This window comes from Silurus aristotelis (assembly GCF_946808225.1).
Source record: "Silurus aristotelis genome assembly, chromosome: 28".
Lineage (NCBI taxonomy): Eukaryota > Metazoa > Chordata > Actinopteri > Siluriformes > Siluridae > Silurus > Silurus aristotelis.
Genome location: NC_139601.1, coordinates 9,988,929 through 10,006,334, shown reverse-complemented (window position 1 = coordinate 10,006,334; position 17,406 = coordinate 9,988,929). Strand labels below are relative to the sequence as shown.

The 17,406-nt window shown below is 36.0% G+C and overlaps 1 protein-coding gene across 4 annotated transcripts in view; it reads left to right on the top strand.

Moving 5' to 3' along the window:
• The window catches only part of iqsec1b (IQ motif and Sec7 domain ArfGEF 1b), a 206,155-nt gene that overhangs the window by 764 nt on the left and 187,985 nt on the right, over positions 1-17,406 (top strand). The gene's annotated exons all lie outside the window — the stretch shown is intronic.

The window sequence follows — 17,406 nt, the reverse complement described above, 5'->3', positions numbered from 1 at the left end:
AGAATCTATTTGTGCTATTATTATTATTATCATTATTATAATTATTATTATTATTATTGATCATCAATCCACTGTGGAAAGAGAACCTGTTCCATCTCCAACCGCATGCTCCTATAACCACTGTAACCACAACCAGCTTGACTGGCTAATGGAGACGCTCCGAAGAAGCTGTTGTGAAATTTGCCATGTAACTGGAAGGTATTTGTGTTTATATCATCAAATAACACGCTTTCCTGGAAAACAGCTAAATCCAGCTGTCACGTTAGGGAACGTGCGTCCAGCTATAAGACTAGTGGGCAGACTGAGGGGGTTGGGTTGCGTGTGTGTTCAGGCAACGATGCTGTGATTGGAACTATGTGCTTTGAGAGTTGCTATGTAGATGCATACCTAAATCTTCCCTAAATGTCTAAACTGTGATGTCTAAACGTCTAAACCTAATCCAGAAGCGGTGGTTGTGCCTGTAAAACTGGGCAGTGCTGGTCTGGTCAATAATGCATTAAGAGTGAAATTCAGTGGATTGTGGAGCAGCTTTTCAATTTGCATTGGCATATTTGTGTGCATATTCTCACAGCACCACTAAACTCTCTCATCGAGCTTTTTATCTCTTGCAGTTTTTTTTTTTCTTTCCTTTTTTTTTTTTTTTTTAATATGTTGAGAATCCTAGTAATGCTCTGGTCCACCCCCCTTCCCCCCTCTCTCTTTCTGACATGCTGTAATGTTTGAGCCTTTTATGTGGATGTGAAGCAGAGAGAAGCATTAATCCTGGGATATATATGGGGCAACACCTAAGCTTTTGGATGTGGGGCATTTAATTTATTACACATACAGAGTTTATCTTAAAGTAGTATGTATACTGTAGGTTTTAGTCTTTTATACTTAATACTGATGCGTAGCCAAGAACTTGATTTATAGACCATTGTTGGTGATACAGGTATGCTCTGGGTTGCCTTTTCTTTAAAGGAGATCCATCAAGTTCTCTATCTAGAACATTCATGGAAAAAGGCTCCATCTTGCACCTTTAGGAGACTGTCAGATTGGTTCTTGTGTGGAAGGTTCCAAATAGGCAGATTGAAAGGTTTTGAGTTCAGATCTCAGCACTGCCATGCACCATGGTTGGGAGTTTGATCATTAATAGTTATAGGTTTAAAATGTATGCACCCTGTACTGCCATTCTGTTTAATGACTGACTTGAAGGGGCAGTGCAGCAGCACCTGCTTACAGTGCACTCTCTCTCTCTGTACTGTAATACAATGCTGAACAGATGCTGATCTAATAGTTTTGGAATGGCCTTCTGTAAAACATTCTGGCATACTGGACCTGAATGAGTTTATTTGCACCAGGTATATCTGAGGGGAAAAGGCCACAGGCCGTTTGCACTTCACACGATCTATGTGTGTGGTTTCAGCTTCGACACATCTAGGTCTTATCACTAGCTGAAGCGCTATTTTATCCAGAGTTGGTGACATGAAGTATTTCAGGAGTAGAGTTTTTTTTAAAAATCTGACTCAATTAAGGATATGATAGGACTAGACTTAAAGATGCCTTTTTAGAATTTGAAGTTTTTTCATAATTAGCAATACAGTTTATGTTGTGACACAACAGTTTAGTCAAATAAACTTTTTGGTTTGGTGCATTTACCTAATGTAGTCCAAGAAGAATACATTTGCTTGAAAATGCAATGTGAGTCATACTGTATGTGCAAAAGCACAGTGTATCTGTGTTCCTGATTTTCTCTTTGTTTCAAATGTGCTGTACTGGAGCTTAATCATAAATCATAATTTAAGACACTTAAGCTTTCCAGTGTGAGATGCAGGGGGGGGGAATAAAATTGTAAATAAATGTATATTCAATCCATGGGTGCAGTGTGCTGCAGAAATGAAGATGAATTACAGAGATACTTCTTTCCCAACCATACCCTCCTCTTCAAGTTTGCAATTTTCACTTCTTGTCTGTACATAAAACACGAGCTCAGACAGATTCCAGTGTAGTGCGATTATGAAATTTCTTAGCGTTTTGGGATTTTAAAGGGTTTTTAAACAGGATTGTGAAACTCATTATGTGTGGAATAGCATGTCTTTGGAGTAGGAGTTGAGTACTCTGTGTTTGCTAAACAAATTCTGCCTACAGTTTAAATAACAATAAAAATGAAAAGCTGAGTATCAGATGTAAAAAGCTGCTTGTTTGTTTTTTATTTTTATTTTTATTTATTTATTTTTTTTAAACTGTTAATATCTAGCTTCACTTATCTCCTGGGTAGTTGCACTGATGTAAACTGGCATGCCAAGTGTCACTATTGTCAGATGGAGACGTGGTATCAGCAGACCGAAACAACAGATGTGCAACAAAGATCTGGATTCATTCTCTTGACCTTTAAACCTACAGAGTAAATGTGGGACAGCATGTAACCCCTTGACTGCCAGTGATCAGTAATTTTATTAGGACTTTACATAGGAAAGAGAGAATAAATAAAATAGACACTTTTAGCTCTCTGTGTTGGATGTGTCAGTAAAAAAACTGAACTTATTTAAGGAGTAAATAATACTTTATTTTTTTGTGTATAATGGTGCAGTGTATTGTATATGTAAGCTATTTTGCACATACACTTTTATTTTATGTTCGATATTCGTGTTTGTTTCTGAGAACAGTTGGTGGTAACAATTTCACAACAGAAAATACCATAATATTTTATATAACATTACTGTTGAAGTCACTGATCAGACTGGTCAGATGGTGTTGCCTAATTTTTCAGCACAGCTAGCAGGTTTGTATAAATTATTATGACATTACATTATATTACCAGATTACATTATATAACTGGAACAGTTGGAATAGTTTAACATTTTTGTGCTTGAGCTCAACAAGGAACATTAGCATATGCTTTTAACAAGTTTTCCCTTATACACCAAAAGAGGAGTTGTGAATCTGAAATGATTTGCATGATTGTTTTTGAACTCTTTTAATATTAGGACACTTCCTGGATGCTGCTCACTTTCTTAATATCATGTTCTCACAGCTCTTACAGAGAGTGAGAAAGAGAGAGAAAACCGGAGCAGGTCTCTGTCTTTCTTCCTTGTGCACTTTGCCACGTCAGCTCTCAGCCTTGTGCTGACCACAGCAACCATCAGTCTGCCAGTCCACTCTATGCCTGTGAGGGCTACCGAAGAAACTCTATACGTAATGTTTAACTGCAACATCATGCAGTGTTGAATGTGCCCATGTCAAGCACTTACTCAGAGAATCGTTAATGCAGCAACGCTACTGCCTCTGAGTCTAATTGCTTGGAATAAACATTTAAGACCTCACAGTTAATGGCTGTAGTCGAGAGGAGATATCAGTGTAAAATGAAAGTGTAATACAGAAGTATCAAGCTCAAACTGGACCCGGGTCACATCAGCATTTTAGGGAGCCTTTGAAGGAACATAATTAAAAGCTATTCATTAAAAAGCATATCTAGTCTTTTGATTAACTCCAGTAACATTTGCTTTGAAAGGAAAAAGAAAGCCTAAGAGAAACAATTCATCTGGATGCCTTATTAGTTTGAGCTAACATTTATTCAACTGGATTTATGCATCATTTTCTTTCTCCCTTGTGTTCATGCTAAATCGATAAAAAAAAAAAATACAAATTATAAATTCAACTTTTTATTTTTACATTGCTAGCACATTGAGAGTTAATAGAGGATTAAGAGTTAAATACTAAAACACATGAAAGACATGAAGCATCAGCCATGTATTTTTGTTTCTCTGTTTTTAAGGGAGTGCGTCTAAATTTTGTTTGTGTGGTGCAAATCTGTCTTGCATCAAACACAGCAGATGGATGTTGATTTTTACCTGCCTGTGTGTGCTGTACAGTGATGCCTGCAGAACACGGACAATATCTAAGCTAAGGTTCTGGTGTGAATCAGTTTACTATCCTCATCAAGCATATGTAAAACATTTTACAAACATTTTTATTTTCTGCATGGAAAATCTTTCATTTTTTTATTTTATTTTATTTTTTTTTTAATGTAAGTAGAACATGGATCGTCCAAGGGATTGTAAAGGATTGTAAAACCAAAGTAAAAAAAAATAAAAATTACACCACATTTAATTTCTTTTTTTTTTATTTAAAGCAGTTTGCCAAACAGCATATGGGACTAAAACCTCCCCATACAATGAAGTTTATGTGCTTAATTAATTTTCAGACAAATTGACAGAATTAAGGGTTTTTTCCCCCAGTTTTTCTTAAGATGGGTTGCTAGTTACCTTTACATAAGTAAACATTTAGTCATCTTTAGATATTCACACAAAAAATATGGTTTTAAATATTGTCAAAAAGCAATAAAATCTGTTAAAAATGACCACATTAGAGTTAATTGAGATGATCGCATTGTAGTCCGCCAATCCACTTGTGTGACCCCCAAACTACCGTGGTTTTGTTCTTCCTTTACTTTCATGTTCCACAGGTAAATAATGGTGATTTTCACACAAATCTGAAGAAAGGAAATGATAGCCATCACATCTACAGTTTTCTTTTTGCAGCGCATAAGAATGCTGCTGTGCCACAGTCAGGTTTATTCCAGGTTAAAGAAAAAATGCCGCTCTGGGAAGCCCATACAACCTCTTCTCATATTTTCAGTAAATGACATTTCTAACTCCTTGCTTGACTGACTTGCACTGGATCGTTACTGAAACCGAGATGCGTTCTTTACTCGTAATTGTGTTTTTTTTTTTTTCCCCCTTTTCCTTTCTAAAGTTCAGTTGTCATGTTTCTTTGTAGTATAAACGCCAGCTGTGCAAAGATCAAAAGTAATAGATTCTGTTAAATAAAAGCACTGCAACTGTGTGTTAAGAATGCACTGCATAAACCTCCAGCAGCTCATCTAATGATCCCATAGGTGCCTTATTCGGCCTCCATATTCTCCTTAGCAGCACTGCCATTTAGATGGCTTATATTTTATAAGTAGGTGGCGTTCTATGTTATCAGCACTGCTGAAAGAGGCATTTTCGAACTAAACTGGTGATTGATAATTGTGTAAGAGTGTGCAGAGAAATAAATGCTACCTGTCTTATTTTATTTTGTTTTTTTCTTCAATATAAGAATGACATGCTTTCAATTCGGTAGCAATGCTTTTTTGATTTTTACGATTAAGTTACAACACGGGCCTGCATGTCTTTCCAAGCCATAACAGCTTGATCTAAATGCTCTGCCACAAATCATGCTTTTTCTCCTGAGTACATGGTACATGGCTGCGTGTCTGCAGTCATAATTAAGTGCAAGTGGTGTTTGATTGCAGGTTTCATATACGACTGAAAAGTGTCCTTTAGACAAGAAGTATTGCTGCTGGAGTTAATGGTCAAGGAAATTAGTAGTCATCTTGAAAGATAAACTTTTTTGCTGTTATTTGTGGTCCAGGGTCAGGTTCAGTAGTGTAGATCTCAGTATATAGTTTCTAATCACTGTCTTTATGATCGTGAATATAGAAATCTAATTGAAATCTGTTGTGTTTAGTTGTTTGTAGAAGTATATAGTATGGAAATATATAAAACGGAAATAGGTTGTAATTTCTTTTTCTGTATAATATGCCTATATGCATTTTCATACATTAGAAATATCATTCCTTTTCACTTTATATCTTTCTTTCAGTGTTTTTCTAAATATGTAGATTTTTGTATACACATTACTAGAAAATTTCTTTATGGAAAATTTCTTCATTCTCTTAAATGCTTTTATATTCCAGAAAAACACATTACCTCATTAATAGATTTTCCTATAGTCGATGTAAGATGTCTCTGGGTAATTAGTGCTGAATATTTTCTCAGCACCTTTGGGCAATGAAATAATGATACTGATTAATAAACCTTTTTATGTGTTAGAACTTTCCATTTTAAAAGCAAATAAAGAAAAACACTTGTGGTGTTGCTATCACAAAGATGGAGTATTAAAAGCGTTAGGAAAAGTTTTGAGATTTCTTTTGGAAATCTTAAAAATTAATGCTCATGAGTTGGACAGCTATATATAGTTTTGTGTCAACTTCGTGACAGCCTAAAGTATACAGGTAGTCCCCTACTTACGATGGAGATACGTGACGATGACCCCCATTGTCAAAAATATCGTAAGTCAACGATGGGACTATTACTGTGACAGTCTTTCCTGCTTCATGCTGATTTATAATTAAAATTTTCTGCTCTAAACTGATGGCTTTCCTCTACGTTTTTTTCACTAGCAGCAGGAGACCTAATTGGGCGCTTGTAAGACGCTTTTATCACTAAAATTGCTGTTTAAAAAAAATACACATAGAGACAACTTTACTACGTCGACCGCTAGCGAGAGTGGGGCATCTCACAGGGCGAGAAATACGCTCCTCCAACGCATCATCGTAGGCTGCTGCCTGTGCCTGTTGCGCAAAAATGTACAATTTTGTCGTATCGCTCTCGTCATCGTAAGATTGAAAAATCGTAAGTCAAACCATTGTAACTCAGGGACCATCTGTATTCATCATGATGGCTACATCTTCACTATCTCACTTAAGAACAAATTTGTCCTCTCATGCAATGGTGTTTGTGCTGTTATTAACTTTATTCATTTTAAATTTTTTAAAGCGTTCTTTTTTGTAATTAGTAATGCTGGGCATTCTGGGGGATAAAAATCATTGCACAAAAAAGCATACAATTAGTGGTGCATGAAAATCTGAGCCCTTCATTATATTATTGTGCTGAATTAATTGAGTCAAAGAGACATACTGAAACCTTTTGTTTGATAGCTGTGTTATAGGAACGGCATGTTTTGTTACTTTATACTAAGGAAATGTAACTGTGTAGACTATTTATCATTCTGTAGTGCTTCAGGGCCAAGATGTTGTTGTTTATTGGTTTAAAGTCAGTATTTCTGTTATTTGCACCAAGAATAATTAACATTCTAATAATGTAATTCATCATCCCACAACCGTGACTGTCCTCTGGGTGTTGTGGCTTAGAAAAGTTAGCCTAAAGCCAGTTCAGTTTCAGACGTCAGCACTCTCGACTTATGCAATTATGTATACACTTTATTAACAGGACACCATCCATAATTAGAGATGAGTTTTAGGCGCTTTGTGACTGCCAATGTAATAGTCCCTTTAATTAGGCTGCAAACAGAATATCCTTTCAAGATGCTATGTAAAATGGGTTCAGGCATCTTATTTATAACTGCATTCTTAAACCTGCACTGGCATTCGACAGCACTCATTCGTGATACCATGTATGTTCTTTTTTGTTTGTTTTCCTGTCCATGTAAATTTCAATATGCACAGAAATGAAAAACTATTTCCCAGAAGTTCTTGCTTTAAGACAGCCATTGCTGCTATGGAAGCCCTCAAAATGGGAGTCACAGACTGTAAAATCTCACCATCAAACCTCAAACCAATAATTAACTCTTGCATCTCAAAAAAAGTGGTGTAACGGAATGGGACCAGTGCACAGCTAACAAGCTACATGAAATCAAGCCAGCTAGAAATGAAAACCAATTCCATTTTAAATCCAGACGCTTTCATTTTGAATACAGACATGATCAGATCTTATACACAAGATGGACACTCCAGACCCAACATACATGACTATCAAACATTATATTAATAGACTGCAATACTCTTAACACAAGACAGCATTTTATTCTGAGAAAGCATGTATGTAGGAGTATTTCAAAATGTACTGCATCACAAATAAATACTGGAATTTAATGGAGTATAAAAATGAAGGACTCCATATAATTACTGATTTGTGCTACATTGAAACACTGGAGCTTGTATTTCCATAATGTTCCATTTTACCTACCTTGGATCCTGCTATGAAAATAGCCATTGACAGCATAGCATTATTGTACACTGTGTTTGATATTTGTAAAGGTTGTCTTCAATCAAATTTCATTCACATGGTTCACTGAATATTTTGTATATAATCTTTGTTCTTTTAAGTCTGGAAAGGTAGATGCCAGCATGCATTGCATCATGGCCACTTGTTATTTATTAGTAAAGCTGTATTTAGGCTTGTTTGATGACTGGTGGAACATTTTGACATGCCTGAAACTTTGATGTGGCTAATTTACATGAAACACACACTGTGATTTGAGTGTATAAATGCCATGACAGGATCATCCTCAGACACCCGACTCACTGAAAGGCCAGTTGTTAGTGCTTGCAGCAACATGAGTGCTACAGAAGATACACAGCTAAAATGAATTTAGATGTAAGTTTGCTGATAAAGCATGTCCTGCCTGAGCAATATGGATTTATGTGATTTGCAAATCACTGCATTTAGGTTTCATTAAAATTTTCCACAGTGTCCTGACTTTTTTGGGACTGGGGTTGTATCTTCTTATTTACACTACGTTTTAGACATATATGCAATATACTGACTCACTTCTGTCTTCGCAATTTTACACTGCTGTAAAATGCGACATTTACTCCAATTTTGAGTGATTATACCAGACCTAATAACGTTTGATTATTAAGTGTAAGAGCTTATTACATAAAAAAACCTATGAATATATGCATGTGTCGAATGGACACTTGGATCTAAAATGATTTCTGCAGGGGTTTTGAGCATATCTCGATACTTTAATTTGAGTTGTGGATGACCTCATTTTCATCAAAATAGATTTTTCTAATAGTAAATTTTTCATTTAGAAAAAAAAAAACCCAATTGCAAAACAATTAGCTAACATTCAACAGGTATATAGTTAACATATATTAACTACCGTATTTTTCGGACTATAAGCCGCTACTTTTTTCCTACGTTTTGAACCCCGCGGGTTAAACAACGAAGAGGCTAATTTATGAATTTTTCCTGGGTTTTTTAAATGCACGGCGATGCCAAAAGATAAACTCCTAAGAGAAATAGTTGTGAAAGGAAGGAGGAAGACGGTGAACAATGACTAACTTGGTCGGCTACTGTTTAGATACAAGCTGTTGTAGCGCGTTGAGTCTGGGTGAAGGGAGAGCTCACTAACTCCAGTTGCAACAGAAATCATATAAGCACAGACAGGTTTCCAAAACTCTTGCTTTTTTTTTCTTTCTTGGCAACAGTGTTATGGGTTAGTCAAAGAAACTTAGAAATGAGCATCAGAAAATAATAAGGACATAATCCTCGTCTTGAACACATGCAGTAATACCGGGAAAAAATGCAGTGGCAGGCTATTCCCAAAATACCGCTCTGCTCTTAAAGGAAGCACAACATATTTCACCCGTTACACCGTGTGTAACGTGTCTTTCTTTAAAGCCTGTGTAAAGTACATTAGTGTAGACAGGTGCGGCTCATGTTCAAAATAAAAATATTTGTCAAATTCAGTGGTGCGGCTTATATATAGGTGCGCTTTATATTCTGGAAATTACGGTATATTAATGATTCTAAATAAAAAAATGTCGAAAGAATGTGTACATTTTTAATGCTGATATTTAGAATATGCTGTTTGCTTTTTGTCTTTGGTTTTGCATTAGTTTTTGTTTTGCTTTACTATACTCATGCTAAGTTTTGGCATTTGATGCTTGGTTACCTGTGTTTTTGGCCTGTTCTGTTTTGATTGAATAATTTTTTTCAAAAATTTTAACTGAAATGAACTAGACCAGTATCATGCAAACTTAGACCACACAAGATCCTTTGTATTCCTGAACACCTTCCTCTGCTTATATCCATACAATTCAGCCCTGAAATTCGGGGCATAACTACCAGTAACTGTTCAACTGCATATTTCCATGTTTAGTCTAAAATGCATTGCTTTTTTAATGACTAACAAAAAAACACTAGTATTCCATTAGTGATTTTTGCATAATTTTCTGACTGGTCCTGCAGTTGATATGTTTCTTATTTAAATGGTCTCTAAAATCGCAGAACATATCCCAGACCTGATGGAGACACACCTTTTTATTGCATTTTGTCTCTCCAGAAAGTCCGATGAGAAGGCAAAGTTTTCACGAACACTTATTGGAATTTGAGGTGCAGGTCAGAGAGGGTCATGAGAGTTCTTCTAGCTCTGTGCAAAGCTGAGATGAGATCACAGTTGAATTTGGTGGATTGTACATGGTGAAATGTATATTGCTGCTATTTCTCCCAAAGAATCGTGATGATTGTTAGCAATAAAGATTTTCAATTTTATTGCTTAAAGGATGTCTTTCTGACTAGCAAATTAATAAAAAAAAAAAAAAAAAACCTGCCCTACATCTTGCATTGGATATTTAATGATGCTAAACATGAGGGATTTTTTATATTAAAATCTAGAGGACCTAAAATGATGTGCTGTACAGGTTGTTCACAAGGTTAATCTAACCCATGTGGTCTATTCTAGAGAGGGGTCAGGATGAGCTGTCAATCAGAAAAAGAAGACAATTTAATAAGCTGTTAAACTCTCACTTTGCCCTTCACTGGAAGGACAGTTAGAACAATATGAACTAAGAAAAACAGAATGGTACAAAGGATTTGTTTAAACTGTAATTAAAGGTATGTGCGTGTAAAAACGAACTGTTTATACAATGTTTGATGTTAAAATTATAACGAGCTTATCTAATGATTTGTGATTATAAATGCCTTTAAGACTGACAATAAATCTTGTGTAAATTTTTTAGTAAATTTTAAAATGTCAAATTTTAGTTTGACCAGTTTGTATAAGAATGTTATCCCAATTCTCTTCCTCTTGTTGGCACCTCTGCACATCAGACTCTCTGTTCAATTCAGTTTTGTTTATGTATATTTATAACCCTATTTCCAAAAATGCTGGAACTCTGTAAAATGTAAATTAAAAACAGAATGCAATTATTTCGAATGCTTCATAAACCCGTATTTGATTTACAATTGAACATAGCGAATGTTTAAAATGTTTAAATTAGAGCAGCAAGAGTTTCACAAAAGTACAAATGGGCAGGAGTTTACTAGTCTGCAAACTGTATCTAACAATTATGAAACAATTTTAAAATAATGTTCCTCAACATAAGATTGAGAAATCTTTGTTCGTAAGGATGAGGGCGTAAATCGATATTGGGTGCCTGTGATCTTCAGCCCCTCCAGTGGCACTGCATTAAAAACAATCACGATTCTGTAATGTAATCCCTTCATGGGTTCAAAAATGCCTCCAGAAATCATTGTCTGTGAATTTGTGATAAAGATTTTTATTTATATATATATATATATATATATATATATATATATATATATATATATATATATATATATATATATATATATATATATATATATATATATATATATACACTTGCTGAAAGTACCCGTGCTTCGCTACGGAAGGCAGAACGCTAAGCAGTAAGCACTGAGCAGGACTGGATGATCAGAGATCAGAACTTAACGTCAACAAATAACGTACTACCCCTTTGTAGTACCGATACAGGGCAAACTACTTTGAAAATAATTTTTATCGTGCATCTAACATCTAATAAGAAACAATGTAGTAAGTTTCATGAGGATCCGTACTGTTATTTCAAAGAGTTTACAATGTGTGAGAAATCGCGTTTTTCGCGAGTTAGCTGCGATCCAGGGCGAATTTTTCAAAACCCTTTCTTAGTGAGCACCTAAGACCCAAGAGGAAGGTACGTTCCAAATTTCATTGCAATCCGTTCAGAGGTTTTTGAGATTTCGTGGTGAGTGAGTGAGTCAGTCAGTGGTATTTGAGCTTTATATTTGAGTGGTATTTGAGAATTTTTTTGTTTTTTTCTTTTTCCTTAGTTTACATTTTTTTAGTATATAAAACTTTTAAAAATTTGCTGACTCAGCTTGAATGCTGATTTGATTTTTCACCAAAAAGCTTTGGATGTTGTTCGTTTTATATAGTTATTTATATTGTTACCACAAAATCGGTGTTTCAGAGTTCGGTGGATTTCTCACCTGGGATCTTAATTACATTTAGCTTTTTGCTATGTAAATCAAGTGATTTTTTCTTTTATATTTTTGTTGTATATCTAAGTCTAGTTTAAATGTATCATGAAACATAATAATTTTGCATAAGAGATCTTTTTGTTTGGTTAGACTGTAATCTGAACCCATGTATTTCTATTAGTGATGGCCTATTTTCATTTTTTTGTTTGATTAAATGATCATCTTATAAGAAGGCAGTGATGCACACTATAAACCACACACATGCTTTCAACTGGCATTATTTAAGCATGTGCAAAGCCCCATAATGTTACCCCAAGGTAATTGATGCACTTATAATAATTTTTTTTTATTAGGTTGTGATTGTTGTTAAAAAAAAATATAATAATAAAATTTAAAATAATAAATATGTATATAAACTTTTTTATTTTTATTTTTTTTGAGGCATAATCTGTAATGTGTTTGTTTCTTTTTGTGTTTAATCTCTTTGAATTCTTGGTTAATTTGTCAGTGTTTTTAAGAGATTAAAAGATGCCAAACCACAGACTTAAAGTGAACAGTGATGCTGCTTGGAAAAAGTGTTAATCTGTAAGATAAGTCTGGTGTTTACCCATAAATTATTGAGTCTATAAATCTAATGAAGTCCTGGATAGTAAAAATCCAGTGCTAATATTGTATTTTTGTATCTTTTGCTCTTAAAAGATTTGTTCCTTATTGTTTTTCCCTGCTGGCGATTTACCAAAAAAATGTCTGATATAGGATTTAATGGCCCAGAATGAATGTAAGAAAAGTAAAAAGTTGGCTGTAATATTACCAGTTGCTGGCAATCATAAAAACTTTGCTCAATGGTGGAATTTTAGGATTCTGTAGTAATTGTTCAGTAAAAAGCAAACCACTTATCTTACTAAGGGTAGATTTTTAAATATCCTTTTACAGATTTAAAGATTAACAGATATTTTCAGTGAGTGCTCTGAGTGCTCAAGAGTTGCAGAAAGGGCAAAAAAATATATAATCACCATTTCCATTATTCGGAAGTGTTTCCCTGAACGCAACAAAGAAAAGAGTCCATTGTTGGGATGGCTGAGGTCCTTCACAATCTTCCTGGATCTGGTCCTGCACCGCGTGCTGTAGATGTCCTGCAGGTCAGGGAGCGCGGTGTGGATGGTACGTTCAGCTGAACGCACCACCCTCTGGACTGCTCGCCTGCCCTGCATGGTGCTGTACCCAAACCAGGAAGTGATGCTACCCGTCAGGACGCGCTCAATGGTGCAGGTGTAGAAAGTCTTAAGCACCTGAGAGGGTAGTTTAAAGTCCATTAAGCGTCTCAGATGGTACAGACGCGGCCTTCTTCACCAGGGTGTTAGTGGAACAGGACGAAGACAGATCCTGTGTGATGTGAATCAAAAACATACCGTAATTTCCGGACTATTAAGCGCACCCAAATATAAGCTGCACCCACTGAATTTGACAAAGATTTTTATTTTAAACATAAATACGCCGCACCTGTCTATAAGCCGCAATGAATCAAATGAACTGAATACACAGGCTTTAATGAAAGACGGTGTCTGTTACATGGCTTGTATCTGAACAGTAGCCTACCAAGAAAGTCATTGTTCACTGTCTTCCTCCTTCCTTTCACAACAATTTTTCTCGGGAGTTTTTCTTTTGGCATCGTCGTGCATTTAAAAATCACAATCGGTAAAGCTTTTCTCCCGATGCCGTGCAGCTCAGAACACAGGTGAAGTGCTTTTTTTCATGCCCGGTTGTTTTCAGCATGACGAATTATTCGCATTTCCGAGTGAAAGTCCGAGTGAGGAACGTCAGAGGAACTTCATCCATATTTATGATGTGGTGCGGCCCGATTCAGTGGGAGCGCATCTGATTTAATATAAAGAGTTTCATTGGTTCACCTTAAACCCGTTCCGCAATTTCATTGGTCTAATCTTATGGGGCTCATTTTTTTTAAGCTTGTGAAACCGGAAAAACCCAGGATAAATCCATAAATTAGCCGCTTCATTGTTTAAGCCGCAGGGTTCAAAACATGGGAAAAAAAGTAGCGGCTTATAATCCGAAAAATACGGTAGTTAGTTGCAGCCGTACTCTGTACCATTCCAAATCACATATGCTTTTTTTCCCCTTGCCATTTCTGTAATGCCTATGCAGGTTTTTTTTAACAAGTTCTTTCAGAATTTTGTGTGATATTAGTATTCATCGATATTGCCTGTGATGGCAACAAATTTTTGATATCTTCCTGCCGAAAAGCTGCTGATGCTACCTGTCGTCCTATTAGGAATGGTGTTGTCTGGGCTGGATTGAGTGTACACCTAAATATTATGCTTTAGCACTAGACAAAACCACTTAACTCTTATCATACCAAACAATTTCTTTTCAAAAATCACTCAAATGTTCTGAAAAGGCCTTCATCAGAAGTAGCTTTCTTCTGGCTACTCTCCCATTGAGGCAGGGTTTGTGAAGAGCTGGTGATATTGTTGAGGTCTTTACAGGTTCTTCTATTTCAGACAGTGAGTTATGTAACTCATTCAATGTTATAGCCAGACTCTTGGACACTTCTCTGATGATTAACCTTCTTGCCCAGGCACCCAGACTTTCTGTCTGCATTGTGCCACATTTTTTCCAGTTTGTTACAGTGGATTTCACTGTTCTCGTGGGGCAGTTAAAATTGTTGGCAGTGTTTTTTAATATCCTTCATCAACAATCTCAAAAGGTTGTGCCACTTTATCGGATTTTTATTGTTCAGTCCAACAACATGAAACATGTTTTTGTCTATATTTGTCTGACACATACTTAAGTTTTATATTAATTAATTAATGCAAATTCTGTTTACCTTGACAGAATGTGAGGCAATTGGGGAAGCTTTCAAGACACTATCAATTAATATATCAGTTATAATTGTCTGTGCAAATAATTCATAATGAATATGCTGATTGGCTTATATTCCATTTTATTGTGGAGTAAAAAGACTGCACTTTAACATATTTTTAAGTGATAACTTGTACTTCGAATTGGAATTTCTTTTAGACTACACAGGAAGAATCCTCCTAAAAGAGGTCACTAAAAAGTGTATATTCTACGCTCATGGAGAATCATGATCAAATGATGAAATTACCAAATATTTTATTGCAGCATTGTGCTGTTTTCCTTTTAATGTAAATGGTTTCCAGGTGGACTGCACAGCCTGAATGTGAAAATCTCCAGATGCATGGCTTCTTCACAAACCTTACAAACAGCTGCTAGTCACTGGAATGGTATTGAACATGACTGACATCACAAACCAGCTGGATTTTCTATACCAGTGGTCAGTTAAGTAGCATAATATATAACCCTAACCCACTTTTGCATGCCAGTGTACAGTGTCTTATCTTTTTTGCTCATCGTTTCTATAAGCCCAGTTTCAAAATAAGTGCTGTGAAATGTAAATAAAAAAACTTACCAATAGAAATCTACCATTTTAATGAAAAAAATTTGAATTTGATGGCTGTACTTCAAAAGATTTTGAGAATCTGAAGAAATCTATGTGTGCAATGGGCAAGGGTAAGAGTCAATACTGTATGTTCGTGATCTTTGGGCCCCCATGTGGCACTGCATTTAAAAACTGGTATGATTCTGTAAGGGAAATCACTGTCTGTGAACACCGATCGCCTTGTCATCCACAAATGCAGGTTAAAGCTTTTAAAGAAGAAGCCATATGTGAAAATAATCCAGAAATGCTGCTCTGGGTCAAAGCTCATTTAAAATTGACAAAGGCAAAGACACGTTTTAGTGGTCAGACAAATCGCTATTTTAAATTTTTCTTGGAAATCAGGAACACTCCTCTTTAGTCCAGAGAAATCTGAGTGACCTTTAGTTACTATATAATTGACAGCATGCACATCTGGAAAAGCACATGCCATACAAATTACGTGTTTTGTTTTTCAGGAAAGCCCTTGCATATTTCAGCAAAGCAATTCTGAAATGCATACTGCATCCATTGCAAGAGCAAGAATTCATAGTAGAGTCTAAGTGCTTAACTAGCCTGCCTGCAATCCAGAGATTTTACTAACTATATAAATTTGCCACATCATGAAATGAAAAATACAACAAAGCAGTCCCAGGACTGTTAAACAGCTAGACTTCTGTATCTGACACACATGGGCCAAATTCCTTTCCCAAATCTTCACCAAATGGTCTCCTCAGTTTCTAGACATATACTGTACACAATGTTAAAAGAAGTGGGGATGCTATACAGATAAACAATGTTCCTGTTCCAACCTTTTATGAGATATGTTGCAGCTATCAGATTAAAAATATTTTCTCTTCAAATAGAATTTCCATGAATACAGTTGTCTTTATATTTTCTTTTACATGCAATCAACAATTCTTAGTTATTTTGTCGCACATATACTATGTGGACCAAATTATTGGGACACCTGACATTTCAGGCCAAACTGTTTCTAAAGAATGAAAGGCACACAATTGTATAGGATATGGTAGCATACATTCTTTTCCTTCATGTTCCAGCATGATCTTGAGTACCTTGCTATAGAGCTCTGACTTTTGAACAGCACTTTTAAACACCTTTGGGATAAGTTGAAACGCTTAGTGCACCCCATGCCTCCTCACCCTTCATCAATACCTGATATTACTAATGGCCTTGTGGTTGAATTTAAACATTTTCCCAAACGGGTGGAGGTTATTATAACAGGAAATGGGGACTAAATGTAGAATGTGGACAGCATGAATTTTATCAGGTATACCCAAGCGTTTGTCCATATAGCGTTTGTATTGGCATACTATGCAAATTATAAATAAACTCGACTTGATTGCTTGTTTGTGGCTCATCACAACTTTAATTAACTGCTTGCGGTTTAAAAAACCTTTCCAATAGCTCATTCATGACATAGGACATGTTTGGGCTGTATGCTGTACTGGCTTTGGCCCAACCCTGAATGCATTGTTCCAGCCTGTTACATTGGATTTGGTAGCATTATAGCAACCAATCCATCAGCAATGTTGGGCAGGGCATTTAGTAAATACCAGCGATCAATATCAGCGTGTGGTAAGACGAATGGGAAGTGGTTGTCTTTTCTTTCATGGGGGAGACCTTATTTATAACTTATCAATCAAGTTGACTTCTGCAGTGCCCTGTGACGTCTCCCCATTTAATATGTTGCACGTAGTGCTAGTGGATAATTTGATTTTGCAGTGAGATACAGAGCACACCACAGAGGAAACCTAGTCATAATGGGCTGGGATTTAATGTGACTGATTTTATCGATCGTCAGTTATATAACAGTCATTCATGTGAATCTTCTTCTTTTAGTTTCCAGCAGTGCACATTGGACACTTGGACCTCTCGTAGCAGAGTGTTTGCTGATTGTATTCCAGCTTTCTTTCCCATTCTGTAATAAACGGGTTCCTGCTGTCAGAAAGAAGCTCTAGCACACTACATCCTCAGAGTGCGGGCTTCGAGTTCTCAATGACATTTTATTTGAGCACAGTTTCCTCTCCTGTGACCAGTGCGTCAAAATCCCATGAAACGGTAGCTGCAGCTCGCTCCCAATCTCTGCATTCAATT